Source organism: Amia ocellicauda, unplaced genomic scaffold (genome assembly GCF_036373705.1).
Source record: "Amia ocellicauda isolate fAmiCal2 unplaced genomic scaffold, fAmiCal2.hap1 HAP1_SCAFFOLD_83, whole genome shotgun sequence".
Taxonomy (NCBI): Eukaryota; Metazoa; Chordata; class Actinopteri; order Amiiformes; family Amiidae; genus Amia; species Amia ocellicauda.
Genome location: NW_027103009.1, coordinates 245,411 through 271,649, shown reverse-complemented (window position 1 = coordinate 271,649; position 26,239 = coordinate 245,411). Strand labels below are relative to the sequence as shown.

The following is a 26,239-nucleotide window of genomic DNA, read 5'->3' as shown; positions in this document are numbered from 1 at the left end:
GGAATGGGCTACAAGACCATCACCAAGCAGCTTGGTGAGAAGGTGACAACAGTTGGTGCGATTATTCGCAAATGGAAGAAACACAAAATAACTGTCAGTCTCCCTCAGTCTGGGGCTCCATGCAAGATCTCACCTCGTGGAGTTTCAATGATCATGAGAACGGTGAGGAATCAGCCCAGAACTACATGGGAGGATCTTGTTAATGATCTCAAGGTAGCTGGGACCATAGTCACCAAGAAAACAATTGGTAACACACTATGCCGTGAAGGACTGAAATCCTGCATCAACTCAACTCGCCGTGTTTGGAGGAGGAGGAATGACCCCAAGAACACCATTCCCACCATCAAACATGGAGGTGGAAACATTATGCTTTGGGGCTGTTTTTCTGCTAAGGGGACAGGACAACTGCACCGCATCAAAGGGACGATGGACGGGGCCATGTACCGTCAAATCATGGGTGAGAACCTCCTTCCCTAAGCCAGGGCATTGAAAATGGGTCAAATACTTATTTCCCTCATTAACATGCAAATCAATTTATAACTTTTTTGAAATGCATTTTTCTGGATTTTCTTGTTGTTATTCTGTCTCTCACTGCTAAAATACACCTACCATTAAAATTATAGACTGATCATTTCTTTGTCAGTGGGCAAACGTACAAAATCAGCAGGGGATCAATTACTTTTTTCCCCCACTGTACATACATATATATGGAAAAGAAACATTACAAGTATAAATCACAATAAGATGTAATAAAGTACAGATAAACAAAGTGTAATAAAAAGTGATCTGTTTGAAAATGCAGGGACGTCACTGGAAAAGATGATGTCTGGATGGCAGCATATGTTGCTCCAAAATGTGTACATCTCTTCTGCAAAAATGGTGCCCTCACAGATGTGCGAGTTACATGACAGACAGACAGACAGACACTCACACACACTGTCACACCCACACACACACTTTCACAGAGAGACATATACACACACACACACACACACACACACACACACACACACACACACTTTCACACAGAGACAGGCACACACACGTACAGACACACACACTAACTTTCACACAGAGACAGACACACACACACACACACACACACACATACATACATACATATGGAATAGAAACAATACTTTTATAAATCACAATAAGATGTAATAAAGTACAGAAAAACTAAATGTAAGAAAATGTGATCTTTAATACACACAAATATGTATGGCTGGTCGGATGCGTCTTGGACTCGGGTTCCTCTTCATTACGTATAACGCTTTTGCCTTTTGCTAAAGCTTTCCGTGGAGGGGATCGTGGGTGAGTTTGTACCATTCTTGGGGGGCTCTGCCTTGTTGGGGCGGAGCTGTGATCCAGGTGAACAGCAGATCGGGCATAGGTGGGCATGTGGGCAGAGGAGTAGGAAGGCCGGTCAAGCAAATAAGCTTGCTAAGGTACGCAGCAGCAGCAAGCAGCCCCCCCATCCAGCCAGCCAGCCAGTCTGGCTGGCAGTGACTGAGTGGTTGACAGACGGCAAGCAACGGAATGTACGTGCTCTGTGATGTCATAGCAGTCAGCTGAGAGAGGCTCGTGATGTCATCGCTGAGCTGGCTGGCTGGCTGGCTCTGTGTGTGTGTGTGTCTGTGTCTGTCTGTTTTTCTGTTTGTCAGTCTGTCTGTCTGTCTCTCTCTCTCTCTCTCTCTCTCTCCCTCTCAATTCAATTCATTTGTATTGTCAAAGCAATTGGACATACATACATACATACATACATATATGTAGCGTAAGGTACACTTATACATTTCAATTAAAGAAGTGAATTCATAGTATCACCTTATCACGAATCCTGGAGTCTTGTAGAACTCAATTTCTGTAATAATTGGACGCAGACACCAATTCCAAAGATATAAATTGTCAAATTTATTTAAAAACAAAGACTAAATGTAGCACTACACTAATTATACAAAAGGGAAAAACTAATTAAAATTCAACTCTAGATCAACAAATCAAAGACAAATCACTTCCGTGACCAAATCAAAGACCATGGGATCACATAGGATAACACACAAATCGTTAAACAAAAAAGGTTATAAACACATTGACTACAATACCGGTTAGTAATTCTAGGAATCACTAAGAAACAGTTGAAAGTGCTAAATTGCAGTTTCAGAAGATGAAAAAAAACTGTAACAGATGGGATATGTAGTACTTTATGCTCGAGTGGTCTATGCGATTACACCCTGTTGGTGTTATTAAGAACGCCAAGTACCAGAATGCAGAGCGGGACTGTTTTTTGTGCCGTGACTTGTCGGGGGAAAAACGCGCAGAAAAAACGGACGAGAAGGTGAAGGTAGTATGGCAGTGATGCACGCGTTGGTGAAGTGGGAAAGCGGGGTCGACAAAGACTCTTACAGCGTGATTCCCACTGCTTGCTTTCGCAATTTTGATTTATTCAGCATTGCTGATGATGACGAAGAGACGACTCGAAACTTCAGAGCAGAGTGGAGAGACACGAACAAACCTCCAAAAGGTGGATGGCCTGTCCATGAAGCGCAGATCATTATGACTGGTAACAATGTTTATTTAAAAAAAAAACATTAAAGTCTTTACATGCTATTTGATATATACAATCACAGTATATTTGAAATGAATGTTTAAGTTATTAATGTGTTGTACTTCTAACATACTCTTATAACATGGTAGGTGGTGGTGAGGGCGCTAAAAACTCGTCATACTTGACTGGCATTTGTAAGAACGATTTATTGTGTGTTGTGCTTTACAATAAAATCCCCCAAATCACAAAATAAATTAAACCAGATATAATTTAACTTCAGTTTTGATTCAGTGTTGGCTGTTCATCTTAATTTGTATGGTCAAAGCACAGTATTTTTATGACAAATAAATATAATCCCCAAATATCTGTGGACATAATGCAGGGTTTTATTTATTTTATTTTTATTTTAGGAAAAGAAGGCGAACTAAGAAGAAAACTTAATGACCTAACAAAAATGCCCTGTCCTAAAATGAAGAGAGTACCTAAACCAAACAAAAAACTTCAAATTTCAGATGATAGTGACCTTGATGAACCACAGTTACCGGTGAGATAATTACTGCAAATATTAAATAAATGTATTGCAGGATTGTTTTTTTTTAATCATATTCATATATATATATATATTTTCATTTTAAACTCTTTTCCTCTCTGAATACAGCACAAAATAAGAAAGAAAACCGATGGAGCTTCAAGAATTAGATCCCGTCATATTCTACATACATTTAAAGAGTCCAGTGAAGTTGAGCTACAGCAAAAAGTTAAGCAGCTCGAAAAGGAAAACACAAGACTTAAAAATGAAAACCAATGTCTTCGAAACCGTATGGTTGATGGTAAGTTTTTTTATTTATAGCAAATAATTCCTTACCTTGATAAATGTTATTCTTCAGTAATTTAGATTCCAGAGTAATGTATTATAGTTGATCATACTGAAGTAATCTAGAACCACAATACAGACTCTTAATGTGCACTGTCTAATAGTTTAATAATACTGATTATTAAATAAAGTTTTTCAACATAACTTCATAATCCTACATTAATGACTATATGCATTACATTAGACCTGGTAATTCTTGTATTTTATCTCTTTTATTTTTTTCGTAGCTAATGTTAATGACCCACAAAAAGGTCAGTTTGCCAATAACATAGAGCAAGTCTCTCAAGTATAATTGCAGGCATTGATGGTTTTGTTTTCACTTTGTATTAAATATATTACTAGAAATGATTATCATTTAATACTAAGGTTTTTTTCTCCAGAGATTCCAGACCTTTTGGACAATCTGAAAAAAATTGTAACAAAAGCCACATTGATCAGCAATGAAGACAAAAGTGTGTCACCATCAAGTGGTTCTGACAGCCCCACAGCAAATTGTTCTGAATCTGACAAAGAATCACCAAAACAGGTATAACACTCTTGGTCTACAATATTACAAAGACAAGGTAAAAATATATATATTGAAAACAAATATTGGTTGTAAACAATCTAATGATGCTACATTATCAGTTATATTCATAGTTATAGTTGATAATAAGAATGTAATTGAATTATGGGTGTCACAGATTCACTGACTTTATTATGTCTGTAAATTAATAAACTTAGAATTGAGACATACTGTGGTCTTTAATAACACATTTCTGTAACAAAATCACAGCCTTACTGATAATGTATTCCACTTAACATAATATAAGAATAGTTTGGGGATAAACTTGTTTTTTATTTACCATTGTCTTTTAGGTGGAAATATTCCCAGGCACTGGAGTTTACATTGACAAACTGTCCTGGATCCTTGCAGAGAGGTGCAGCACGAATACGTCATATGCAAGAACCCTGACGGTTGCTGTCTTTGACTTTCCAACATTATTAAAGAGCAATCTTCGTGGTGGTGGCAGCAAGAGAGATCCAACTTCGGAGAAAAAGACACCTCTGGATCGCTTAAAGGTGGAAGCCATATATGGTATGTAAATGCTGTTGTACAAAATTTCTAACTCTCCTTTTTAACTGTATAGAACACAAAGGGTTAGCATTTGAAATGTTCCTTTGGCCTTTGTTTTAGTTTCAGAGACTAGAGTTAATTTATTAATAAATAATAATACCTTACATGTAGCAGCTGGAAAGATCCCAAAGTGCTCTACAGACTCACTTCACCCACCACCCTCTGGGGTGCAGCCATTTTGTACCAGCAGATTACTACACAGCAGTAAAGGTGGAGTCATAACAAATTTGTTAGACCTGATTGAGGGAAGCCTGACTTAGAATTCAGCCACGTCACTCTTTCAACAACACCTTGTAAATCACCTTGGATTAATGCTTCAGACATATTAATACATAATAATAATGAATAGTGCCATGGGATCCTTGACAATATAAACGTTCATGTCTCATTTAAATTTGACTTTTGAGCAAATACTTCACATTTCAGTCCAGTTGTGCCACATCAATGTAATGCTTAAGCAAGGTATTAATGGAGAAAAGACTGCCTTTGCATAGCTGCTTCGCCAAGTACAGATTTTACTATGAACTAGTGTAAGACAAGTTTAAGAGCATACACCAAAACGTTTAAATACACCCACACACAAAAATGTTGATTTACTGTGGCAATATGTAACTAATGAACCCTTCTCAAAGATATGTGGTATGTTTATTAAAAGATTTTTATATATCTATGTGCAAGTCATTAAATCTATGTGATACATGTTTTTTAGGGGCTACCTTGAAAAAATTGCCCAGTACCCCAAAGAGTGTAATTGGTGGTGCAATTAACAGCAAGATAAATGAACTACGACACAGAATGAAACCAGAGTGAAGATTTGAAGAACCAGATCTGTATTTTTTGTTTTGTTTTCAACAGGGTTGGGGTCAATTCCAATTCAATTTTTAATTCCCTTTTCAATTCAATTCCAATAAAGAATATTCTGTGAATGCAAAAAGTAATTGCAATTTTGAATTGATTTGTAGGAGGAATTGGAATTGAAAAACAGGAATTGACCCCAACCATGGTTTTCAGTGAGTGTTGTACAAATTGATAGGTCAGGGTTTCTGTAAAAACTTAATAGAGGCCAGCAGGCGTGCACGATCTGGGAAAAACTGCTCCACTACAACAGACCTCTTTCCCTTCGTTTTCTCTAAAAACCTCCTGATATCCTTCACTGCAGCTCTGACTCACCGAGGACGAGGAGGCGAGAGAGGAATCCGTGAAGCCGCCCTCACTGTCACTCCGAGCCGCGATGCTCCAGCGTGTAGCCGGACCTTTCCCCACCAAGCCGCTCGCTACCCCAGCTTCACTACTGTGCCACCACTTCTTTTACTGCCACTATTTACCAACACCGTCCGTGCTCCCTCCCAGCACCTTCTTAGTGCGTTTTTTCCACCCGGCGCCTCGGCTTGTACCGCCGAGCCTGGCCCTGCCTCCTCCTCGGCTACACCCTGTGTGTCTGTCCGCCCGTCTGCTGGCTGCTGAGGTTGTTCCTCGTCACTAACCAGCGCCCCGTGCACCGCCTCAACACCATCTCCCCCCGGCGTCTCGGTCGTCACTATCCCCCGCTGCCTCGACCCCGTCCCCCAGCTGTGCGTCATCGCCTCCGGGCAGCTCTTCCCCCGTCACGGCATCAGTGGTACCATCGGTCCGACCGGCGACTGTCTCCTCCGCCGGGGCTCGATCTCTGTCTGCCCGCTGCATCTGTGGCTGCGGGCCGGTGTCTCTATTCCTCCCCGCGTCGCCCCGCTCCTCCTCCCGCTCCCTGTCCTGCTCGGGACAGTTCCTCACGACATGCCCCTCGCTCCCACACCTGAAACACTTCATGGACTCCGAAGTAGCGAACACGACGTAGTCGGTATTGTCGATCTTAAATTTAAAAATGACATTAAGATCCTCATTGATGTTATTGAGGATCATATACAGCTGCCTTCGGAAGGACACGACGTGTTTCAGTTGCGGGGCTTTGCAGCCCAGCGGGACCCTCTTAATGCCGGACATCAGCTGCCCGAGCCGGTGCGGATGAACGGAGGGACGTTAGACAGCGTTACCTTCCGGGCAGGAGCAGCGAGCGGCAACACCGGGGTGAAAGTGTCGTCTAACACTGTGCCATTAGCCACTAGCTGATTGAGCAGATCAGTGGTTTTTAAGAAGATAACAATGGCAGCAGACTTGATATTTTCACACCCTGCTACCTCCCCAACCGCTAACACACACTGCTCTAGGGGGCAGAACTGCACCGGAGCGATCTAAACTCCATGGCGTCGGGTCAGTTTTTCAAAAGACGCATTCAGGGGGTCCGACCCCCCGACCCGGGAAGAACTACCGGTACTCCCCCCTCCCCTCCCCTGTTCCCCCACAATAAGAAAAGCACTGAAAACAGAAGACAAAATAAACAAACTGAAAAAAGTAAAGCAACAAAAAAACGCAGCCAAAGGACAGAGCTCTCAGCAGCACTCCCGCTCACTGCAGACCCCTCCCACACACTCCCAGCTGAGAGAGAGAGAGAGAGAGAGAGAGAGAGAGAGAGAGAGAGAGTGTTAGTGTCTGTCTGTCTCTCTCTCTCTGTAGATGCATCATAGGGAACATATGTAACAAACTTTACCCCCTACACCACTCTGTAGAAGTTTATAAAATAATCCCTTGTGCCAGATTGAGTCAAATGCCTTTCTAAAGTCTACAAAACAGGCAAATATTTTTCCTTTATTGTTTTGGGTATATTTATTTATGAGGGTGTGTAGAGTGTAAATATGATCGGTTGTGCTGTGTTTTGGTAGGAAGCCAATCTGACTCTTATTCAGGACACTGTGCTTGGTAAGGAAGGCCAGTATCTGGGCGTTGATGATACTGCAGAACACCTTCCCCAGGTTACTGCTCACACAGCTGCCCCAGTAGTTATTGGGGTCTAATTTGTCTCCACTTTTAAAAATCGGGGTGATCAATCCTTGATTCCCGACCTCAGGGAAACACCCGGCTCTCAGCACCAGGTTAAAGAGTTTGAGCAGAGCCTCCTGCAGCTGCGGGCTGCTGTGCTTCAGCATCTCAGGGCTGATGCTGTCGGGGCCGCTGGCTTTCCTGGGTTTGAGGATTTTGAGTTGATGTTTTAGTTCCTGTATTGTAAATGGGTTATCTAAGGGATTTTGGTTATTCTTAATGATTTCTTCCAATTTATTTAGGTTTTTTAATATTTTAACCTGTTCTGGCTTTGGATTGTTTTCAACATTTTGGTAAAGTTTTTCAAAGTGTGTTTTCCAGATTTCTCCATTTTGAATTGGTATTTCATTTTTTGTTTTTGGGGTATTTATTCTGCCCATATAGTGGTCTTTTTTCTTACTGAGGAGTTGCTTGTAGTGCCGCAGGGCCTGGCAGTAGCTGAGGCGAGCCTCCTGGTTGTCGGGCTCTCTGTGTTTAGTGTTGGAGAGATGTCTCAGGTGTTTCCTAGAAGTTTCACACTCCTGGTCACACCACTGTTCTTTTTTTCTTTTAGACGATTTCATATTTTGGTTTTTAATTGTTTTAATGTTTGATTTTAAAGCCAGTCTCTCAAATATTTCATTCAGTGTTTTGGTGGCTGAGTTTATTCCGTTTTGGTTTATTTGATAGTGTGAGGATTGATATCTGTCTAACATGTTTTCAATCTCATCACTATTCAGGGCTCTTGTGTAGTTCTCTGTGCTGGGCTCTGACCATCTCTAACTGGGTGGCAGGGAGACCAGTTTTGTGGGAAGTTTGGCTCTGACTTGTGGCTGCGCTGATCTTTTTAGGTAAAGTGTTATTTGGCTGTGGTCTGATAGTGGAGATTGTTGTCTGACTATAAACGCATTGTTGGCTTGTGGGTCCAGGTCAGTTATGGCGTAGTCCACCACACTGCTGCCCAGAGCCGAGCAGTATGTGAATCTCCCCAGAGAGTACCCCCTGGTCCTGCCATTGATGATATATAGACCCAGGCTTTTACATAGGCGCACTACCTGCTTCCTGCTCTTGTTTACCACGCTGTCGTGGCTGTGTCAGTGTGGAGGTGTGTGTGTGGCACAGCGGGGAGTCTCCGAACAGGTGTGTGTTCCCCTCTGTATTGATGTAGTCCATCTCTCTGCCAGTCCTGGCATTGAGATCGCCACACAGCAGTACAGAGCCCAGGGTCTGGAAGTGGCAGATTTCGTTTTGAAGCTCATGAAAGCCTTCCTCATTATAGTAGGGGGAGTCTGCGGGTGGCATATAAATTGCACATAGGTATATATCTGTGTTATTTTGTAGGGTGTCTTTTCTGATTTTCATCCACAGGTGTGTGTCTCCTCTCTGTACTGGGCATAGGGCTGCTCGGAGCTCCTCCCTGTACCACACGATAATCCCCCACGAGGCCCTGCCACACCTGACTTTGGGTTTTTTATAGGAGGGCACAATCAGCTCCCTGTATCCATTGTATCCATCCAGTGTATAGACATATCTGCACAGCACCAAGTCTCTACAAGAATGAAAACATCTGAACTATTTACAGTGTTGATCAGTTCAGGGCCTGTGCTCTTCATTCCAAAAGTTGAGGAGCGTAAACCCTGCATATTCCAACTGCTTATTTTAAAGGACATGTTAATATATTTTATTATACTTGTCTCTTCTACATAAGAAAGTTTAATTTGTGGTCTACAACTGATATTATATTACTATTAATAATTATATATGGATATACATAATAATCACTCAAAGATTTTATCTTTGCATCAAAATATCAGAATAATTAAATCACATTTTTTCTTACTCTCCATCTCCACAACCATATATATGTGTGTTGAGGCTCAGTTAACTCAGCAGTGTGGAACAGATGACACTGAGGAGTTGCCTTATCTGGGCCAGCTGGGCAGCATCGGGCCTCCAGGCTCTGGAAGCCGCTGCTGCGTGGCTGTGTGGCTGTGCTGGTCCCCGGCTGTCCGCTCTGCTGTGCTGGACGGGCCCTCTGGGGATGGGGGGGTGGGGAATGGGGCCGCGGGGTCTCAGGGGCTGGGGCTGGGGTGGAGCCGGTGGCTGGGGATGTGGCCGGGGGCTGGGGGGTTTGCTCCTGGTCTCGAGGTGGGGGTGTGTGGGGTTTCGGCCCAGGGTTGTGTCCTTGAGGACCTTTGAGATGATCCTCACACCCGTCTTGTTGAGGTGGACGTGGTCATACAGGTGATGTGGCTGGATGTCTCAGTGGTGTGCCAGGTGGACGTTGGGGAGGAGGGCACATCTTCGGGACACTTCTGCGTTGATGGCCTGGATGATGTGCAGGGGCACGTCTGTGCGGGGCAGCAGTGTGGAGATGGAAATTTTGGCAGTTGGGAATTCCTCTGTGGCTTTCGTTGCTACCTGTCTCAGGGCTGAGGCCACATCGCCCCTGCGGGCACTCAGGTCGTTAGTGCCGGTGTGGATGAGGATGTGTTTGACTTGGCAAAGCCTCCTCTTGGAGAGCAGCTCCAGGGCTCTCTGTGCTGTGGAGCACCAAAGCTTTTTCACTTTTCGCCCAGGGAAGAGGCGCCTCTCAACCAGGATCTTCCCATTGGATTCGCTCAGAATGACCACCTCTGCGTTGACCTGCCACTCCGGGTTTGCGTCGGGAGTGGTGGGGGCAGCGGGTGTGTTTTGGGGGAGTGGCGTTTCAGGGGGTTGTGTATTAGTGGCAGGTCTGGTGATAGTGGGTGTGTCAGGAGTGGTGGGGAGTGTGGGTGGATCAGTGGGTGCGTCAGGGGTTGGAGGTGTTGTGGGGTCAGTGCAGTGCAGTCTCTGTGCTCCAGTGATGTGTAGCTCCTCTCTTAGCTCCTCCAGCTGGCTCTGCAGGCTCCTCAGCTAGCTGTGCTGGGGTGTCCAGGTCAGCTCCTCCCTCGCTCTGCGCAGCTCCGTCCTCAGGGTTTGGCTCTGCTCCTCCAGGTCTCTCACTGCTGCTCTCAGCTCATGGATCTCAGCCTTGTGCTGCATCTTTAGTCTGTGCATCTCATCCCGGAGCTGATCACACAAGGAGGTCTGGGCCAGGGTGCTCAAGGTCTGCTCCCTGAACTCCGCAAACTCCAGCTCCAGCACTGATAGGCATTCCTTTAGTGTTTTAATGTTGCTGGAGAGTTTTGGGGAGACAGGGGGGCAGTCTGTGGGAGATGGGGCACTGTCTGGCTCCGTGTGGCTGGGGGCAGACTGCAGGGTGGCCGGCTCTGGCTCTTGTTTCTCTACCTCAGTCTGCTGCTTTGAGGTGTGGAAGCCGAGAGCTAATTGGTCCAGGCTGCTCTCGCTGCCCTGCACCATGATGGTCCCGTTGTGGTATACATTAAAAGTGAGCATCACACTGTCTGTGTCTTTCTCTACCAGCACTGAGATCTGCCTGCCTCTGCTAATGCCCCTCTTGTTGTTATTGGGGTATGTCTGGCACAGGGTTTTGTGAAAGGCGGTGTAGAACAGTAGATTGTTCTTGACCCTGTTTTCTCCTTTACCGGTGTAGTCTAGGATGAGGGTCTCAGGAGATGCTCTCATCACAGCTTGTTTGTAGTCCTTCTTAGCCTGTGCAGAGCGAATGTCTTCAGGGTATCGGATTTCAAAAGGCAGCTCTGCAGTCAGACTGCTGTTCGATAGATTTCTATCAGTCTCAGTGGCAGTTGGGCTCTCTCCTACTGTCACTCTATTCAAATTGGAGCTCTGCATTTTCATTGGCAGAGTCAACTACTGAGAATGCTTATTTATTTTATTAATAGATATTTTTTTGTTTAATTATTTGTCTCTTACCTCCAATTCTTGTCTTCAGCTTTTCTTTTCTGACTTTTCTTCCTGAACTGTCTCTCTGCTTTCTTCTTTTTGTGTTTCTCTTAAAATTATTATTTTTTGAATACTTTTTCTTCTGAATTTCTATTCCATGTCTTCTGTGTATGTTTATAGTGCTATATATTCATTTGTAAATCACAAATTAAATCCGCTTATGTATAAAAACAAATGTTTTTTAGGAGCTCATATTCCTCTCTCTCTCTCTCTCTCTCTCTCTCTCTCTCTCTCTCAATTCATTTCATTTGTATTGTCAAAGCAATTGGACATACATACACATACATACATATACACTCACCTAAAGGATTATTAGGAACACCTGTTCAATTTCTCATTAATGCAATTATCTAATCAACCAATCACATGGCAGTTGCTTCAATGCATTTAGGGGTGTGGTCCTGGTCAAGACAATCTCCTGAACTCCAAACTGAATGTCTGAATGGGAATGAAAGGTGATTTAAGCAATTTTGAGCGTGGCATGTTTGTTGGTGCCAGACGGGCCGGTCTGAGTATTTCACAATCTGCTCAGTTACTGGGATTTTCACGCACAACCATTTCTAGGGTTTACAAAGAATGGTGTGAAAAGGGAAAAACATCCAGTATGCGGCAGTCCTGTGGGCGAAAATGCCTTGTTGATGCTAGAGGTCAGAGGAGAATGGGCCGACTGATTCAAGCTGATAGAAGAGCAACTTTGACTGAAATAACCACTCGTTACAAACGAGGTATGCAGCAAAGCATTTGTGAAGCCACAACACGTACAACCTTGAGGCGGATGGGCTACAACAGCAGAAGACCCCACCGGGTACCACTCATCTCCACTACAAATAGGAAAAAGAGGTGAGACATTCAGATGGTAGAGTCAGAATTTGGCGTAAACAGAATGAGAACATGGATCCATCATGTCTTGTTACCACTGTGCAGGCTGGTGGTGGTGGTGTAATGGTGTGGGGGATGTCTTCTTGGCACACTTTAGGCCCCTTAGTACCAATTGGGCATCGTTTAAATGCTACGGCCTACCTGAGCATTGTTTCTGACCATGTCCATCCCTTTTTGACCACCATGTACCCATCCTCTGATGGCTACTTCCAGCAGGATAATGCACCATGTCACAAAGGTCGAATCATTTCAAATTGGTTTCATGAACATGACAATGAGTTCACTGTACTAAACTGGCCCCCACAGTCACCAGATCTCAACCCAATAGAGCATCTTTGGGATGTGGTGGAACGGGAGCTTCGTGCCCTGGATGTGCATCCCACAAATCTCCATCAACTGCAAGATGCTATCCTATCAATATGGGCCAACATTTCTAAAGAATGCTTTCAGCACCTTGTTGAAGCAATGCCACGTAGAATTAAAGCAGTTCTGAAGGCGAAAGGGGGTCAAACACAGTATTAGTATGGTGTTCCTAATAATCCTTTAGGTGAGTTCATCGTAGCTCTTAATACTCTCTTTCTGTCTGGAGGAGATATAATTGAAGTATTGTACACGTACCCGGCTACTTTCAACACCCATTGCTGCACTGATATTTTTCCCTCCATTTTTCTTTATCCATTTTTTTTTTGCTGGAAGTTCCGTCAATACCCGTCTGCCTTTAAGAGACATCATGCAGCCAGGCCTCTTGGCTTGCGGCCACACCGTCCTGAACGCGCCCAATCTCATCAGATCTCGGAAGCTAAACGGGGCAAGGGCTCGTCAGTACTTGGATGGGTGACCTCCTGGAGATATCAGGTGCTGCAAGTTATTTCGTCTCCTGGGTAACTTTATCGTAGCTCTAAATACTCTCTTTCAGTCTGGAGGAGATATTATTGAAGAATTCTCACGTACCCGGCTACTTTCAACACCCTTTGCTGCACTGATATTTTTCCCTCCATTTTTCTTTTTTCTTTTTTATTTTGCTGGAAGTTCCGTCAATACCCTCCAGCCTTTAAGAGACATCATGCAGCCAGGCCTCTTGGCTTGAGGCCACACCGTCCTGAACGCGCCCGATCTCGTCAGATCTCGGAAGCAAAACGGGGCAGGTCCTGGTCAGTACTTGGATGGGTGACCTCCTGGAAATACCAGGTGCTGCTAGCTTTTTTGTCTCCTGGGTAACTTCATCGTAGCTCTTAATACTCTCTTTCTGTCTGGAGGAGATATAATTGAAGTATTGTACACGTACCCGGCTACTTTCAACAGCCTTTGCTGCACTGATATTTTTCCCTCCATTTTCCATTTTTTTTTTTTTTTTTTTTTGCTGGAAGTATTGTCAATACCCGCCAGCCTTTAAGAGACATCATGCAGCCAGGCCTCTTGGCTTGCGGCCACACCGTCCTGAACGCGCCCGATCTCGGAAGATCTCGGAAACTAAATGGGGCAGGACCTGGTCAGTACTTGGATGGGAGATCTTCTGGAAATACCAGGTGCTGCCAGCTTTTTACGTCTCCTGGGGAACTTCATCGTAGCTCTTAATACTCTTTCTGTCTGGAGAATATATAATTGAAGAATTGTACACGTACCCGGCTACTTTCAACACCCTTTGCTGCACTGGTATTTTTCCCTCTATTTTTCTTTTTTTTTTTTGCTGGCAGTTTCGTCGATACCCGCCAGCCTTTAAGAGACATCATGCAGCCAGGCATCTCGGCTTGCGGCCACACCATCCTGAACGCGCCCGATCTCATCAGATCTCGGAAGCTAAACTGGGCAGGACCTGGTCAGTACTTGATTGTGAGACCTCCTGGAAATACCTAGTGCTGCAAGCTTATACGTCTCCTGGGAAACTTTATCGTAGCTCTTTATACTCTCTATCTGTCTGGAGGAGATATAATTGAAGTATTGTACACGTACCCGGCTACTTTCAACACCCTTTGCTGCACTGATATTTTTACCACCATTTCTCTTTTTTTTTATTTGCTGGATGTTCCGTCAAAACCCGCCAACCATTAATAGACATCATGCAGCCAGGCCTCTTGGCTTGCAGCCACACCGTCCTGAACGCCCCCAATCTCGGAAGATCTCGGAAGCTAAACGGGGCAGGGCCTGGTCAGTACTTGGATGGGTGACCTCCTGGAAATGCCAGGTGCTGCCAGCATTTTACGTCTCCTGGGTAACTTCATCGTAGCTCTTAATACTCTCTTTCTGTCTGGAGGAGATATAATTGAAGAATTGTACACGTACCCGGCTACTTTCAACACCCTTTGCTGCACTGGTATTTTTCCCACTATTTTTTTTTTTTTTTTTTTGCTGGAGGTTCCGTCAATACCCGCCAGCCTTTAAGAGACATCATGGAGCCAGGCCTCTTGGCTTGCGGCCACACCGTCCTGAATGCGCCAGATCTCGTCAGATCTCGGAAGCTAAACGGGGCAGGGCCTGGTCAGTACTTGGATGGGAGACCTCCGAGAAATACCAGGTGCTGCAAGCTTTTTACGTCTCCTGGGTAACTTCATCGTAGCTCTTAATACTCTCTTTTTGTCTCCAGGAGATATAATTGAAGAATTGTACACGTACCCGGCTACCTTCAACACGCTTTGCTGCACTGATATTTTTCCCTCCATTTTTTTTTTTCTTTTGTTTCTTGCTGGAAGTTCCATCAATACCCTCCAGCCTTTAAGAGACATCATGCAGCCAGGCCTCTTGGCTTGAGGCCACACCGTCCTGAAGACGCCCGATCTCGTCAGATCTCGGAAGCTAAACGGGGCAGGGCCTCGTCAGTACTTGGATGGGAGACCTCCTGGAAATACCTGGTGCTGCAAGCTTTTTACGTCTCCTGGGAAACTTCATTGTAGCTCTTAATACTCTCTATCTGTCTGGAGGAGATATAATTGAAGTATTGTACACGTACCCGGCTACTTTCAACAGCCTTTGCTGCACTGATATTTTTCCCTCCATTTTCCATTTTTTTTTTTTTTTTTTTTTGCTGGAAGTTCCGTCAATACCCGCCAGCCTTTAAGAGACATCATGCAGCCAGGCCTCTTGGCTTGCGGCCTCACCGTCCTGAACGCGCCCTATCTCATCAGATTTCGGAAGCTAACGGGGCAGGGCCTGGTCAGTACTTGGATGGGTGACCTCCTGGAAATACCAGGTGCTGCAAGCTTTTTACGTCTCCTGGGTAACTTCATCATAGCTCTTAATACTCTCTTTCAGTCTGTAGGAGATATTATTGAAGAATTGTACACGTACCCGGCTACTTTCAAAACCCTTTGCTGCACTGGTATATTTCCCTCTATTTTTCTTTTTTTTTTTTTGCTGGCAGTTCCGTCAATACCCGCCAGCCTTTAAGAGACATCATGCAGCCAGGCGTCTCGGCTTGCGGCCACACCATCCTGAACGCGCCCGATCTCGTCAGATCTCGGAAGCTAAACGGGGCAGGACCTGGTCAGTACATGAATGTGAGACCTCCTGGAAATACCTGGTGCTGCAAGCTTTTACGTCTCCTGGGTAACTTTATCGTAGCTCTTAATACTCTCTATCTGTCTGGAGGAGATATAATTGAAGTATTGTACACGTACCCAGCTACTGTCAACATCCTTTGCTGCACTGATATTTTTCCATCCATTTTTCTTTTTTTTTTTTTTTTTCTTTTTTTTTTTTGCTGGAAGTTCCGTCAAAACCCGCCAGCCTTTAAGAGACATCATGCAACCAGGCCTCTCAGTTTGCGGACACACAGTCCTGAACGCGCCCGATCTCGGAAGATCTCGGAAACTAAATGGGGCAGGACCTGGTCAGTACTTGGATGGGAGATCTTCTGGAAATGCCAGGTGCTGCCAGCATTTTACGTCTCCTGGGTAACTTCATCGTAGCTCTTAATACTCTCTTTCTGTCTGGAGGAGATATAATTGAAGAATTGTACACGTACCCGGCTACTTTCAACACCCTTTGCTGCACTGGTATTTTTCCCACTATTTTTCTTTTTTTTTTTTGCTGGCAGTTCCGTCGATACCCGCCAGCCTTTAGGAGACATCATGCAGCCAGGCATCTTGGCTTGTGGCCACACCGTCCTGAATGTGCCCGATCTCGTCAGATCTCGGAAGCTAAACGGGGCAGGGCCTGGTCAGTACTTGGATGGGAGACCTCCTGGAAATACCAGGTGCTGCAAGCTTTTTACGTCTGCTGGGTAAGTTTATCGTAGCTCTTAATACTCTCTTTCTGTCTGGAGGAGATATAGTTGAAGTATTGTACACGTACCCGGCTACTTTCAACAGCCTTTGCTGCACTGATATTTTTCCCTCCATTTTAATTTTTTTTTTTTTTTTTTTTTGCTGGAAGTTCCATCAATACCCGCCAGCCTTTAAGAGACATCATGCAGCCAGGCCTCTTGGCTTGCGGCCACATTGTACTGAACGCGCCTGATCTCGTCAGATCTCGGAAGCTAAACGGGGCAGGGCCTGATCAGTACTTGGATGGGAGACCTCCAGGAAATACCTGGTGCTGCAAGCTTTTTACGTCTCCTGGGTAACTTCATCGTAGCTCTTAATACTCTCTATCTGTCTGGAGGTGTTATAATTGAGGAATTGTACTCGTACCCGGCTACTTTCAACAGCCTTTGCTGCACTGGTATTTTTCCCTCTATTTTTCTTTTTTTGATTTGCTGGCAGTTCCGTCAATACCCGCCAGCCTTTAAGAGACATCATGCAGCCAGGCATCTCGGCTTGCGGCCACACCATCCTGAACGCGCCCAATCTCGTCAGATCTCGGAAGCTAAACGGGGCAGGACCTGGTCAGTACATGAATGAGAGACCTCCTGGAAATAACTAGTGCTGCAAGCTTTTACGTCTCCTGGGTAACTTTATCGTAGCTCTTAATACTCTCTCTCTGTCTGGAGGAGATATAATTGAAGTATTGTACACGTATCCAGCTACTGTCAACACCCTTTGCTGCACTGATATTTTTCCATCCATTTTTCTTTTTTTTTTTTTTTTTTTGCTGGAAGTTCCGTCAATACCCGCCAACCTTTAAGAGACATCATGCAGCCAGGCCTCTCTGCTTGCGGCCACACCGTCCTGGATGCGCCAGATCTCGTCAGATCTCGGAAGCTAAACGGGGCAGGGCCTGGTCAGTACTTGGATGGGAGACCTCCGATAAATACCAGGTGCTGCAAGCCTTTTACGTCTCCTGGGTAACTTCATCGTAGCTCTTAATACTCTCTTTCTGTCTCCAGGAGATATAATTGAAGAATTGTACACGTACCCGGCTACTTTCAACACCCTTTGCTGCACTGGTATATTTCCCTCTATTTTTCTTTTTTTTTTTGCTGGAAGTTCCGTCAATACCCGCCAACCTTTAAGAGACATCATGCAGCCAGGCCTTTCGGCTTGTGGCCACACCGTCCTGAATGCGCCCGATCTCGTCAGATCTCGGAAGCTAAACGGGGCAGGGCCTGGTCAGTACTTGGATGGGAGACCTCCTAGAAATACCAGGTGCTGCAAGCTTTTTACGTCTCCTGGGTAACTTCATCGTAGCTCTTAATACTCTCTTTCTGTCTCCAGGAGATATAATTTAAGAATTGTACACGTACCCGGCTACTTTCAACACCCTTTCCTGCACTGATATTTTTCCCTCCATTTCTCTATTTTTTTTTTTTTTTTTTTTTGCTGGAAGTTCCGTCAATACCCGCCAACCTTTAAGAGACATCATGCAGCCAGGCCTTTCGGCTTGTGGCCACACCGTCCTGAACGCGCCCGATCTCGTCAGATCTCGGAAGCTAAACGGGGCAGGGCCTGGTCAGTACTTGGATGGGAGACCTCCTAGAAATACCAGGTGCTGCAAGCCTTTTACGTCTCCTGGGTAACTTCATCGTAGCTCTTAATACTCTCTATCTGTCTCCAGGAGATATAATTGAAGAATTGTACACGTACTAGGCTACTTTCAACACCCTTTGCTGCACTGGTATTTTTCCATCCATTTTTCTTTTTTTTTTTTTTTTTTTTTTTTTTTGCTGGAAGTTCCGTCAATACCCGCCAACCTTTAAGAGACATCATGCAGCCAGGCCTCTCGGCTTGCGGCCACACCGTCCTGAACGCGCCCGATCTTGTAAGATCTCGGAAGCTAAATGGGGCAGGACCTGGTCAGTACTTGGATGGGAGACCTCCTGGAAATACCTGGTGCTGCAAGCTTTTACGTCTCCTGGGTAACTTTATCGTAGCTCTTAATTCTCTCTTTCTGTCTGGAGGAGATATAATTGAAGAATTGTACACGTACCCGGCTACTTTCAACACCCTTTGCTGCACTGATATTTTTCCCTCCATTTTTCTATTTTTTTTTTTTTTTTTTTTTTGCTGGAAGTTCCGTCAATACTTGCCAGCCTTTAAGAGACATCATGCAGCCAGGCCTCTTAGCTTGCGGCCACACCGTCCTGAACGCGCCTGATCTCGTTAGATCTCGGAAGCTAAACGGGGCAGGGCCTGGTCAGTACTTGGATGGGAGACCTCCAGGAAATACCTGGTGCTGCAAGCCTTTTACGTCTCCTGGGAAACTTCATCGTAGCTCTTAATACTCTCTATCTGTCTGGAGGTGTTATAATTGAGAAATTGTACACGTACCCGGCTACTTTCATCAGCCTTTGCTGCACTGGTATTTTTCCCTCTATTTTTTTTTTTTTTTTTTTGCTGGCAGTTCCGTCAATACCCGCCAGCCTTTAAGAGACATCATGCAGCCAGGCGTCTCGGCTTGCGGCCACACCATCCTGAACGCGCCCGATCTCGTCAGATCTCGGAAGCTAAACGGGGCAGGACCTGGTCAGTACTTGAATGTGAGACCTCCTGGAAATACCTGGTGCTGCAAGCTTTTACGTCTCCTGGGTAACTTCATCGTAGCTCTTAATACTCTCTTTCTGTCTGGAGGAGATATAATTCAAGTATTGTACACGTACCCGGCTACTTTCAACACCCTTTGCTGCACTGGTATTTCTCCCTCCATTTCTCTTTTTTTTTTTGCTGGCAGTTCCGTCAATACCCGCCAGCCTTTAAGAGACATCATGCAGCCAGGCATCTCGGCTTGCGGCCACACAGTCCTGAACGCGCCCGATCTCGTCAGATCTCGGAATTTAAACGGGGCAGGGCCTGGTCAGTACTCTTATGGGTTACCTTCTGGAAATACGAGGTGCTGCAAACATTTTACGTCTCCTGGGTAACTTCATCGTAGCTCTTAATACTCTCTTTCTGTCTCCAGGAGATATAATTGAAGAATTGTACACGTACCCGGCTACTTTCAACAGCCTTTGCTGCACTGATATTTTTCCCTCCATTTTTCTTTTTTTTTTTTTTTTTTTTTGCTGGAAGTTCCGTCAATACCCGCCAGCCTTAAAGAGACATCATGCAGCCGGGCCTCTCGGCTTTCGGCCACACCGTCCTGAACGCGCATGATATTGTCAGATCTCGGAAGCTAAACGGGGCAGGACCTGGTCAGTACTTGAATGTGAGACCTCCTGGAAATACCAGGTGCTGCAAGCTTTTACGTCTCCTGGGTAACTTTATCATAGCTCTTAATACTCTCTTTCAGTCTGCAGGTGATATAATTGAAGAATTGTACACGTACCCGGCTACTTTCAACACCCTTTCCTGCACTGATATTTTTCCCTCCATTTTTCTATTTTTTTTTTTTTTTTTTTGCTGGAAGTTCCGTCAATACCCGCCAACCTTTAAGAGACATCATGCAGCCAGGCCTCTCGGCTTGCGGCCACACCGTCCTGAATGCGCCCGATCTCGTCAGATCTCGGAAACTAAACGGGGCAGGGCCTGGTCAGTACTTGGATGGGAGACATCCTAGAAATACCAGGTGCTGCAAGCTATTTACGTCTCCTGGGTAACTTCATCGTAGCTCTTAATACTCTCTTTCTGTCTCCAGGAGATATAATTGAAGAATTGTACACGTACCCGGCTACTTTCAACACCCTTTGCTGCACTGGTATATTTCCCTCTATTTTTCTTTTTTTTTTTGCTGGCAGTTCCGTCAATACCCACCAGCCTTTAAGAGACATCATGCAGCCAGACATCTCGGCTTGCGGCTACACCGTCCTGAACGCGCCCGATCTTGTCAGATCTCGGAAGCTAAACGGGGCAGGACCTGGTCAGTACTTGAATGTGAGACCTCCTGGAAATACCTGGTGCTGCAAGCTTTTACGTCTCCTGGGTAACTTTATCGTAGCTCTTAATACTCTCTATCTGTCTGGAGGAGATATAATTGAAGTATTGTACACGTTCTCGGCTACTTTCAACACCCTTTGCTGCACTGGTATATTTCCCTCTATTTTTCTTTTTTTTTTTGCTGGAAGTTCTGTCAATACCCGCCAGCCATTAAGAGACATCATGCAGCCAGGCCTCTTGGCTTGCGGCCACACCGTCCTGAACGCCCCCGATCTCATCAGATCTTGGAATTTAAACAGGGCAGGGCCTGGTCAGTACTTGGATGGGTGACCTCCTGGAAATGCCAGGTGCTGCAAGCTTTTTACGTCTCCTGGGTAACTTCATCGTAGCTCTTAATACTCTCTATCTGTCTGGAGGTGTTATAATTGAGGAATTGTACACGTACCCGGCTACTTTCAACAGCCTTTGCTGCACTGATATTTTTCCCTCCATTTTCCATTTTTTTTTTTTTTTTTTTTTTGCTGGAAGTTCCGTCAATACCCGCCAGCCTTTAAGAGACATCATGCAGCCAGGCCTCTTGGCTTGCTGCCACACCGTCCTGAATGCGCCCGATCTCATCAGATCTCGGAAGCTAACGGGGCAGGGCCTGGTCAGTACTTGGATGGGTGACCTCCTGGAAATACCAGGTGCTGCAAGCTTTTTACGTCTCCTGGGTAACTTCATCATAGCTCTTAATACTCTCTTTCAGTATGTAGGAGATATTATTGAAGAATTGTACACGTACCCGGCTACTTTCAAAACCCTTTGCTACACTGATATTTTTCCCTCCATTTTTCTTTTTTCTTTTTTTTTTTGCTGGAAGTTCCGTCAATACCCGCCAACCTTTAAGAGACATCATGCAGCCAGGCCTTTCGGCTTGTGGCCACACCGTCCTGAATGCGCCCGATCTCGTCAGATCTCGGAAGCTAAACGGGGCAGGGCCTGGTCAGTACTTGGATGGGAGACCTCCTAGAAATACCAGGTGCTGCAAGCTTTTTACGTCTCCTGGGTAACTTCATCGTAGCTCTTAATACTCTCTTTCTGTCTCCAGGAGATATAATTGAAGAATTGTACACGTACCCGGCTACTTTGAACACCCTTTGCTGCACTGGTATATTTCCCTCTATTTTTCTTTTTTTTTTTGCTGGCAGTTCCGTCAATACCCGCCAGCCTTTAAGAGACATCATGCAGCCAGACATCTCGGCTTGCGGCCACACCGTCCTGAACGCGTCCGATCTCGTCAGATCTCGGAAGCTAAACGGGGCAGGACCTGGTCAGTACTTGAATGTGAGACCTCCTGGAAATACCTGGTGCTGCAAGCTTTTACGTCTCCTGGGTAACTTTATCGTAGCTCTTAATACTCTCTATCTGTCTGGAGGAGATATAATTGAAGTATTGTACACGTTCTCGGCTACTTTCAACACCCATTGCTGCACTGATATTTTTCCCTCCATTTTTCTTTTTTTTTTTTTTTTGCTGGAAGTTCTGTCAATACCCGCCAGCCATTAAGAGACATCATGCAGCCAGGCCTCTTGGCTTGCGGCCACACCGTCCTGAACGCCCCCGATCTCATCAGATCTTGGAATTTAAACAGGGCAGGGCCTGGTCAGTACTTGGATGAGTGACCTCCTGGAATTGCCAGGTGCTGCAAGCTTTTTATGTCTCCTGGGTAACTTCATCGTAGCTCTTAATACTCTCTTTCTGTCTGGAGGAGATATAATTGAAGAATTGTACACGTACCCGGCTACGTTCAAAACCCATTACTGCACTGATATTTTTCCCTCCATTTTCCATTTTTTTTTTTTTTTTTTTTTTTTTTTTGCTGGAAGTTCCGTCAATACCCGCCAGCCTTTAAGAGACATCATGCAGCCAGGCCTCTTGGCTTGTGGCCACATTGTCCTGAACGCGCCTGATCTCGTCAGATCTCGGAAGCTAAACGGGGCAGGGCCTGATCAGTACTTGGATGGGAGACCTCCAGGAAATACCTGGTGCTGCAAGCTTTTTACGTCTCCTGGGTAACTTCATCGTAGCTCTTAATACTCTCTATCTGTCTGGAGGTGTTATAATTGAGGAATTGTACACGTACCCGGCTACTTTCAACAGCCTTTGCTGCACTGATATTTTTCCCTCCATTTTCCATTTTTTTTTTTTTTTTTTTTTGCTGGAAGTTCCGTCAATACCCGCCAGCCTTTAAGAGACATCATGCAGCCAGGCCGCTTGGCTTGCTGCCACACCGTCCTGAACGCGCCCGATCTCATCAGATCTCGGAAGCTAACGGGGCAGGGCCTGGTCAGTACTTGGATGGGTGACCTCCTGGAAATACCAGGTGCTGCAAGCTTTTTACGTCTCCTGGGTAACTTCATCATAGCTCTTAATACTCTCTTTCAGTATGTAGGAGATATTATTGAAGAATTGTACACGTACCCGGCTACTTTCAAAACCCTTTGCTACACTGATATTTTTCCCTCCATTTTTCTTTTTTCTTTTTTTTTTTGCTGGAAGTTCCGTCAATACCCGCCAACCTTTAAGAGACATCATGCAGCCAGGCCTTTCGGCTTGTGGCCACACCGTCCTGAATGCGCCCGATCTCGTCAGATCTCGGAAGCTAAACGGGGCAGGGCCTGGTCAGTACTTGGATGGGAGACCTCCTAGAAATACCAGGTGCTGCAAGCTTTTTACGTCTCCTGGGTAACTTCATCGTAGCTCTTAATACTCTCTTTCTGTCTCCAGGAGATATAATTGAAGAATTGTACACGTACCCGGCTACTTTCAACACCCTTTGCTGCACTGGTATATTTCCCTCTATTTTTCTTTTTTTTTTTTGCTGGCAGTTCCGTCAATACCCGCCAGCCTTTAAGAGACATCATGCAGCCAGGCATCTCGGCTTGCGGCCACACCATCCTGAACGCGCCCGATCTCGTCAGATCTCGGAAGCTAAACGGGGCAGGACCTGGTCAGTACATGAATGTGAGACCTCCTGGAAATACCTGGTGCTGCTAGCTTTTACGTCTCCTGGGTAACTTTATCGTAGCTCTTAATACTCTCTATCTGTCTGGAGGAGATATAATTGAAGTATTGTACACGTATCCAGCTACTGTCAACACCCTTTGCTGCACTGATATTTTTCCATCCATTTTTCTTTTTTTTTTTTTTTTTGCTTTAAGTTCCGTCAATACCCGCCAACCTTTAAGAGACATCATGCAGCCAGGCCTCTCGGCTTGCGGCCACACCGTCCTGAACGCGCCCGAATTCGTAAGATCTCGGAAGCTAAACGGGGCAGGACCTGGTCAGTACTTGGATGGGAGACCTCCTGGAAATACCTGGTGCTGCAAGCTTTTACGTCTCCTGGGTAACTTTATCGTAGCTCTTAATTCTCTCTTTCTGTCTGGAGGAGATATAATTGAAGAATTGTACACGTACCCAGCTACTGTCAACACCCTTTGCTGCACTGATATTTTTCCCTCCATTTTTCTCTTTTTTTTTTTTTTTTTTGCTGGAAATTCCGTCAATACCCGCCAGCCTTTAAGAGACATCATGCAGCCAGACATCTCGGCTTGCGGCCACACCGTCCTGAACGCGCCTGATCTTGTCAGATCTCGGAAGCTAAACGGGGCAGGACCTGGTCAGTACTTAAATGTGAGACCTCCTGGAAATACCAGGTGCTGCCAGCTTTTTACGTCTCCTGGGGAACTTCATCGTAGCTCTTAATACTCTCTTTCTGTCTGGAGAAGATATAATTGAAGAATTGTACACGTACCCGGCTACTTTCAACACCCTTTGCTGCACTGGTTTTTTTCCCTCCATTTTTCTTTTTTTTTTTTTTTTTTTTTGCTGGAAATTCCGTCAATACCCGCCAGCCTTTAAGAGACATCATGCAGCCAGACATCTCGGCTTGCGGCCACACCGTCCTGAACGCGCCCGATCTTGTCAGATCTTGGAAGCTAAACGGGGCAAGGCCTGGTCAGTACTTGGATGGGTGTCCTCCTAGAAATACCAGGTGCTGCAAGCTTTTTACGTCTCCTGGGTAACTTCATCGTAGCTCTTAATACTCTCTTTCAGTCTGGAGGAGATATAATTGAAGAATTGTACACGTACCTGGCTACTTTCAACACCCTTTGCTGCACTGATATTTTTACCACCATTTCTCTTTTTTTTTATTTGCTGTATGTTCCGTCAAAACCCGCCAACCATTAAGAGACATCATGCAGCCAGGCCTCTTGGCTTGCAGCCACACCGTCCTGAACGCCCCCGATCTCATCAGATCTTGGAATTTAAACGGGGCAGGGCCTGGTCAGTACTTGGATGGGAGACATCCTAGAAATACCAGGTGCTGCAAGCTTTTTACGTCTCCTGGGTAACTTCATCGTAGCTCTTAATACTCTCTTTCTGTCTCCAGGAGATATAATTGAAGAATTGTACACGTACCCGGCTACTTTCAACACCCTTTGCTGCACTGGTATATTTCCCTCTATTTTTCTTTCTTTTTTTTTGCTGGAAGTTCTGTCAATACCCGCCAGCCATTAAGAGACATCATGCAGCCAGGCCTCTCGGCTTGCGGCCACACCGTCCTGAACGCCCCCGATCTCGTCAGATCTCGGAATTTAAACGGGGCAGGGCCTGGTCAGTACTTGGATGGGAGACCTCCTAGAAATACCTGGTGCTGCAAGCTTTTTACGTCTCCTGGGTAACTTCATCGTAGCTCTTAATACTCTCTCTCTGTCTGGAGGAGATATAATTCAAGTATTGTACACGTACCCGGCTACTTTCAACACCCTTTGCTGCACTGGTATTTTTCCCTCTATTTTTCTTTTTTTTTTTTGCTGGCAGTTCCGTCAATACCCGCCATTCTTTAAGAGACATCATGCAGCCAGGCATCTCGGCTTGCGGCCACACCATCCTGAACGCGCCCGATCTCGTCAGATCTCGGAAGCTAAACGGGGCAGGACCTGGTCAGTACTTGATTGTGAGACCTCCTGGAAATACCTAGTGCTGCAAGATTTTACGTCTCCTGGTTAACTTTATCGTTGCTCTTTATACTCTCTATCTGTCTGGAGGAGATATATTTGAAGTATTGTACACGTACCCAGCTACTTTCAACACCCTTTGCTGCACTGATATTTTTCCCTCCATTTTTCTTTTTCTTTTTCTTTTTTAAATTTTTTTTGCTGGAAGTTCCGTCAAAACCCGCCAACCATTAATAGACATCATGCAGCCAGGCCTCTTGGCTTGCAGCCACACCGTCCTGAACGCCCCCGATCTCATCAGATCTTGGAATTTAAACGGGGCAGGGCCTGGTCAGTACTTGGATGGGTGACCTCCTGGAAATACCTGTTGCTGCAAGCTTTTACGTCTCCTGGGTAACTTTATCGTAGCTCTTAATATTCTCTATCTGTCTGGAAGAGATATAATTGAAGTATTGTACATGTTCCCGGCTACTTTCAACACCCTTTGCTGCACTGATATTTTTCCATCCATTTTTCTTTTTTTTTTTTTTTTTTTTTTTTTTTTTGATGGCAGTTCCGTCAATACCCGCCAGCCTTTAAGAGACATCATGCAGCCAGGCGTCTCGGCTTGCGGCCACATTGTACTGAACGCGCCTGATCTCGTCAGATCTCGGAAACTGAATGGGGCAGGGCCTGGTCAGTACTTGGATGGGAGACCTCCTGGAAATACCAGGTGCTGCAAGCTTTTAACGTCTGCTGGGTAAGTTTATCGTCGCTCTTAATACTCTCTTTCTGTCTGGAGGAGATATAATTGAAGTATTGTACACGTACCCGGCTACTTTCAACACCCATTGCTGCACTGATATTTTTCCCTCTATTTTTCTTTTTCTTTTTTTTTTTTTTTCTGGCAGTTCCGTC

The 26,239-nt window shown here is 45.3% G+C and overlaps 11 non-coding genes and 28 pseudogenes across 11 annotated transcripts; all 39 read left to right on the top strand.

The window, feature by feature from the left end:
* The first annotated feature begins 1,242 nt into the window (after positions 1-1,242).
* LOC136744444 (U5 spliceosomal RNA) lies at positions 1,243-1,357 on the top strand. Its single transcript, XR_010815975.1, has one exon. It is a non-coding gene; the product is annotated as a U5 spliceosomal RNA (small nuclear RNA).
* Positions 1,358-12,904: 11,547 nt separating this feature from the next.
* Positions 12,905-13,023, top strand: LOC136744378 (uncharacterized; annotated as a pseudogene).
* A 214-nt stretch (positions 13,024-13,237) lies between these two features.
* Positions 13,238-13,356, top strand: LOC136744236 (uncharacterized; annotated as a pseudogene).
* Positions 13,357-13,575: 219 nt separating this feature from the next.
* On the top strand, positions 13,576-13,694 carry LOC136744364 (uncharacterized; annotated as a pseudogene).
* A 208-nt stretch (positions 13,695-13,902) lies between these two features.
* LOC136744287 (uncharacterized) lies at positions 13,903-14,021 on the top strand (annotated as a pseudogene).
* Positions 14,022-14,231: 210 nt separating this feature from the next.
* Positions 14,232-14,350, top strand: LOC136744310 (uncharacterized; annotated as a pseudogene).
* Positions 14,351-14,561: 211 nt separating this feature from the next.
* On the top strand, positions 14,562-14,680 carry LOC136744153 (uncharacterized; annotated as a pseudogene).
* A 215-nt stretch (positions 14,681-14,895) lies between these two features.
* On the top strand, positions 14,896-15,014 carry LOC136744240 (uncharacterized; annotated as a pseudogene).
* Positions 15,015-15,234: 220 nt separating this feature from the next.
* On the top strand, positions 15,235-15,352 carry LOC136744299 (uncharacterized; annotated as a pseudogene).
* Positions 15,353-15,563: 211 nt separating this feature from the next.
* LOC136744231 (uncharacterized) lies at positions 15,564-15,682 on the top strand (annotated as a pseudogene).
* A 556-nt stretch (positions 15,683-16,238) lies between these two features.
* On the top strand, positions 16,239-16,357 carry LOC136744174 (5S ribosomal RNA). Its single transcript, XR_010815945.1, has one exon. It is a non-coding gene; the product is annotated as a 5S ribosomal RNA (ribosomal RNA).
* Positions 16,358-16,576: 219 nt separating this feature from the next.
* Positions 16,577-16,695, top strand: LOC136744258 (uncharacterized; annotated as a pseudogene).
* Positions 16,696-16,905: 210 nt separating this feature from the next.
* Positions 16,906-17,024, top strand: LOC136744390 (uncharacterized; annotated as a pseudogene).
* A 216-nt stretch (positions 17,025-17,240) lies between these two features.
* On the top strand, positions 17,241-17,359 carry LOC136744192 (uncharacterized; annotated as a pseudogene).
* A 209-nt stretch (positions 17,360-17,568) lies between these two features.
* LOC136744337 (5S ribosomal RNA) lies at positions 17,569-17,687 on the top strand. Its single transcript, XR_010815960.1, has one exon. It is a non-coding gene; the product is annotated as a 5S ribosomal RNA (ribosomal RNA).
* Positions 17,688-17,908: 221 nt separating this feature from the next.
* LOC136744185 (5S ribosomal RNA) lies at positions 17,909-18,027 on the top strand. Its single transcript, XR_010815946.1, has one exon. It is a non-coding gene; the product is annotated as a 5S ribosomal RNA (ribosomal RNA).
* Positions 18,028-18,252: 225 nt separating this feature from the next.
* On the top strand, positions 18,253-18,371 carry LOC136744191 (uncharacterized; annotated as a pseudogene).
* Positions 18,372-18,592: 221 nt separating this feature from the next.
* On the top strand, positions 18,593-18,711 carry LOC136744454 (5S ribosomal RNA). Its single transcript, XR_010815984.1, has one exon. It is a non-coding gene; the product is annotated as a 5S ribosomal RNA (ribosomal RNA).
* Positions 18,712-18,922: 211 nt separating this feature from the next.
* Positions 18,923-19,041, top strand: LOC136744165 (uncharacterized; annotated as a pseudogene).
* A 208-nt stretch (positions 19,042-19,249) lies between these two features.
* Positions 19,250-19,368, top strand: LOC136744393 (uncharacterized; annotated as a pseudogene).
* Positions 19,369-19,924: 556 nt separating this feature from the next.
* LOC136744224 (uncharacterized) lies at positions 19,925-20,043 on the top strand (annotated as a pseudogene).
* Positions 20,044-20,252: 209 nt separating this feature from the next.
* Positions 20,253-20,371, top strand: LOC136744266 (uncharacterized; annotated as a pseudogene).
* A 208-nt stretch (positions 20,372-20,579) lies between these two features.
* LOC136744119 (5S ribosomal RNA) lies at positions 20,580-20,698 on the top strand. Its single transcript, XR_010815921.1, has one exon. It is a non-coding gene; the product is annotated as a 5S ribosomal RNA (ribosomal RNA).
* A 221-nt stretch (positions 20,699-20,919) lies between these two features.
* Positions 20,920-21,037, top strand: LOC136744122 (5S ribosomal RNA). The gene has a single exon (XR_010815924.1). It is a non-coding gene; the product is annotated as a 5S ribosomal RNA (ribosomal RNA).
* A 216-nt stretch (positions 21,038-21,253) lies between these two features.
* On the top strand, positions 21,254-21,372 carry LOC136744326 (5S ribosomal RNA). Its single transcript, XR_010815959.1, has one exon. It is a non-coding gene; the product is annotated as a 5S ribosomal RNA (ribosomal RNA).
* Positions 21,373-21,581: 209 nt separating this feature from the next.
* Positions 21,582-21,700, top strand: LOC136744227 (uncharacterized; annotated as a pseudogene).
* A 213-nt stretch (positions 21,701-21,913) lies between these two features.
* Positions 21,914-22,032, top strand: LOC136744301 (uncharacterized; annotated as a pseudogene).
* Positions 22,033-22,259: 227 nt separating this feature from the next.
* LOC136744217 (uncharacterized) lies at positions 22,260-22,378 on the top strand (annotated as a pseudogene).
* Positions 22,379-22,598: 220 nt separating this feature from the next.
* Positions 22,599-22,716, top strand: LOC136744127 (5S ribosomal RNA). The gene has a single exon (XR_010815929.1). It is a non-coding gene; the product is annotated as a 5S ribosomal RNA (ribosomal RNA).
* Positions 22,717-22,932: 216 nt separating this feature from the next.
* On the top strand, positions 22,933-23,051 carry LOC136744314 (5S ribosomal RNA). Its single transcript, XR_010815958.1, has one exon. It is a non-coding gene; the product is annotated as a 5S ribosomal RNA (ribosomal RNA).
* A 210-nt stretch (positions 23,052-23,261) lies between these two features.
* Positions 23,262-23,380, top strand: LOC136744291 (uncharacterized; annotated as a pseudogene).
* Positions 23,381-23,594: 214 nt separating this feature from the next.
* On the top strand, positions 23,595-23,713 carry LOC136744180 (uncharacterized; annotated as a pseudogene).
* Positions 23,714-23,930: 217 nt separating this feature from the next.
* On the top strand, positions 23,931-24,049 carry LOC136744333 (uncharacterized; annotated as a pseudogene).
* A 219-nt stretch (positions 24,050-24,268) lies between these two features.
* On the top strand, positions 24,269-24,387 carry LOC136744275 (uncharacterized; annotated as a pseudogene).
* Positions 24,388-24,598: 211 nt separating this feature from the next.
* On the top strand, positions 24,599-24,717 carry LOC136744295 (uncharacterized; annotated as a pseudogene).
* A 211-nt stretch (positions 24,718-24,928) lies between these two features.
* Positions 24,929-25,047, top strand: LOC136744131 (5S ribosomal RNA). The gene has a single exon (XR_010815933.1). It is a non-coding gene; the product is annotated as a 5S ribosomal RNA (ribosomal RNA).
* A 210-nt stretch (positions 25,048-25,257) lies between these two features.
* On the top strand, positions 25,258-25,376 carry LOC136744322 (uncharacterized; annotated as a pseudogene).
* Positions 25,377-25,602: 226 nt separating this feature from the next.
* On the top strand, positions 25,603-25,721 carry LOC136744220 (uncharacterized; annotated as a pseudogene).
* A 226-nt stretch (positions 25,722-25,947) lies between these two features.
* Positions 25,948-26,066, top strand: LOC136744369 (uncharacterized; annotated as a pseudogene).
* Positions 26,067-26,239: the final 173 nt, after the last annotated feature.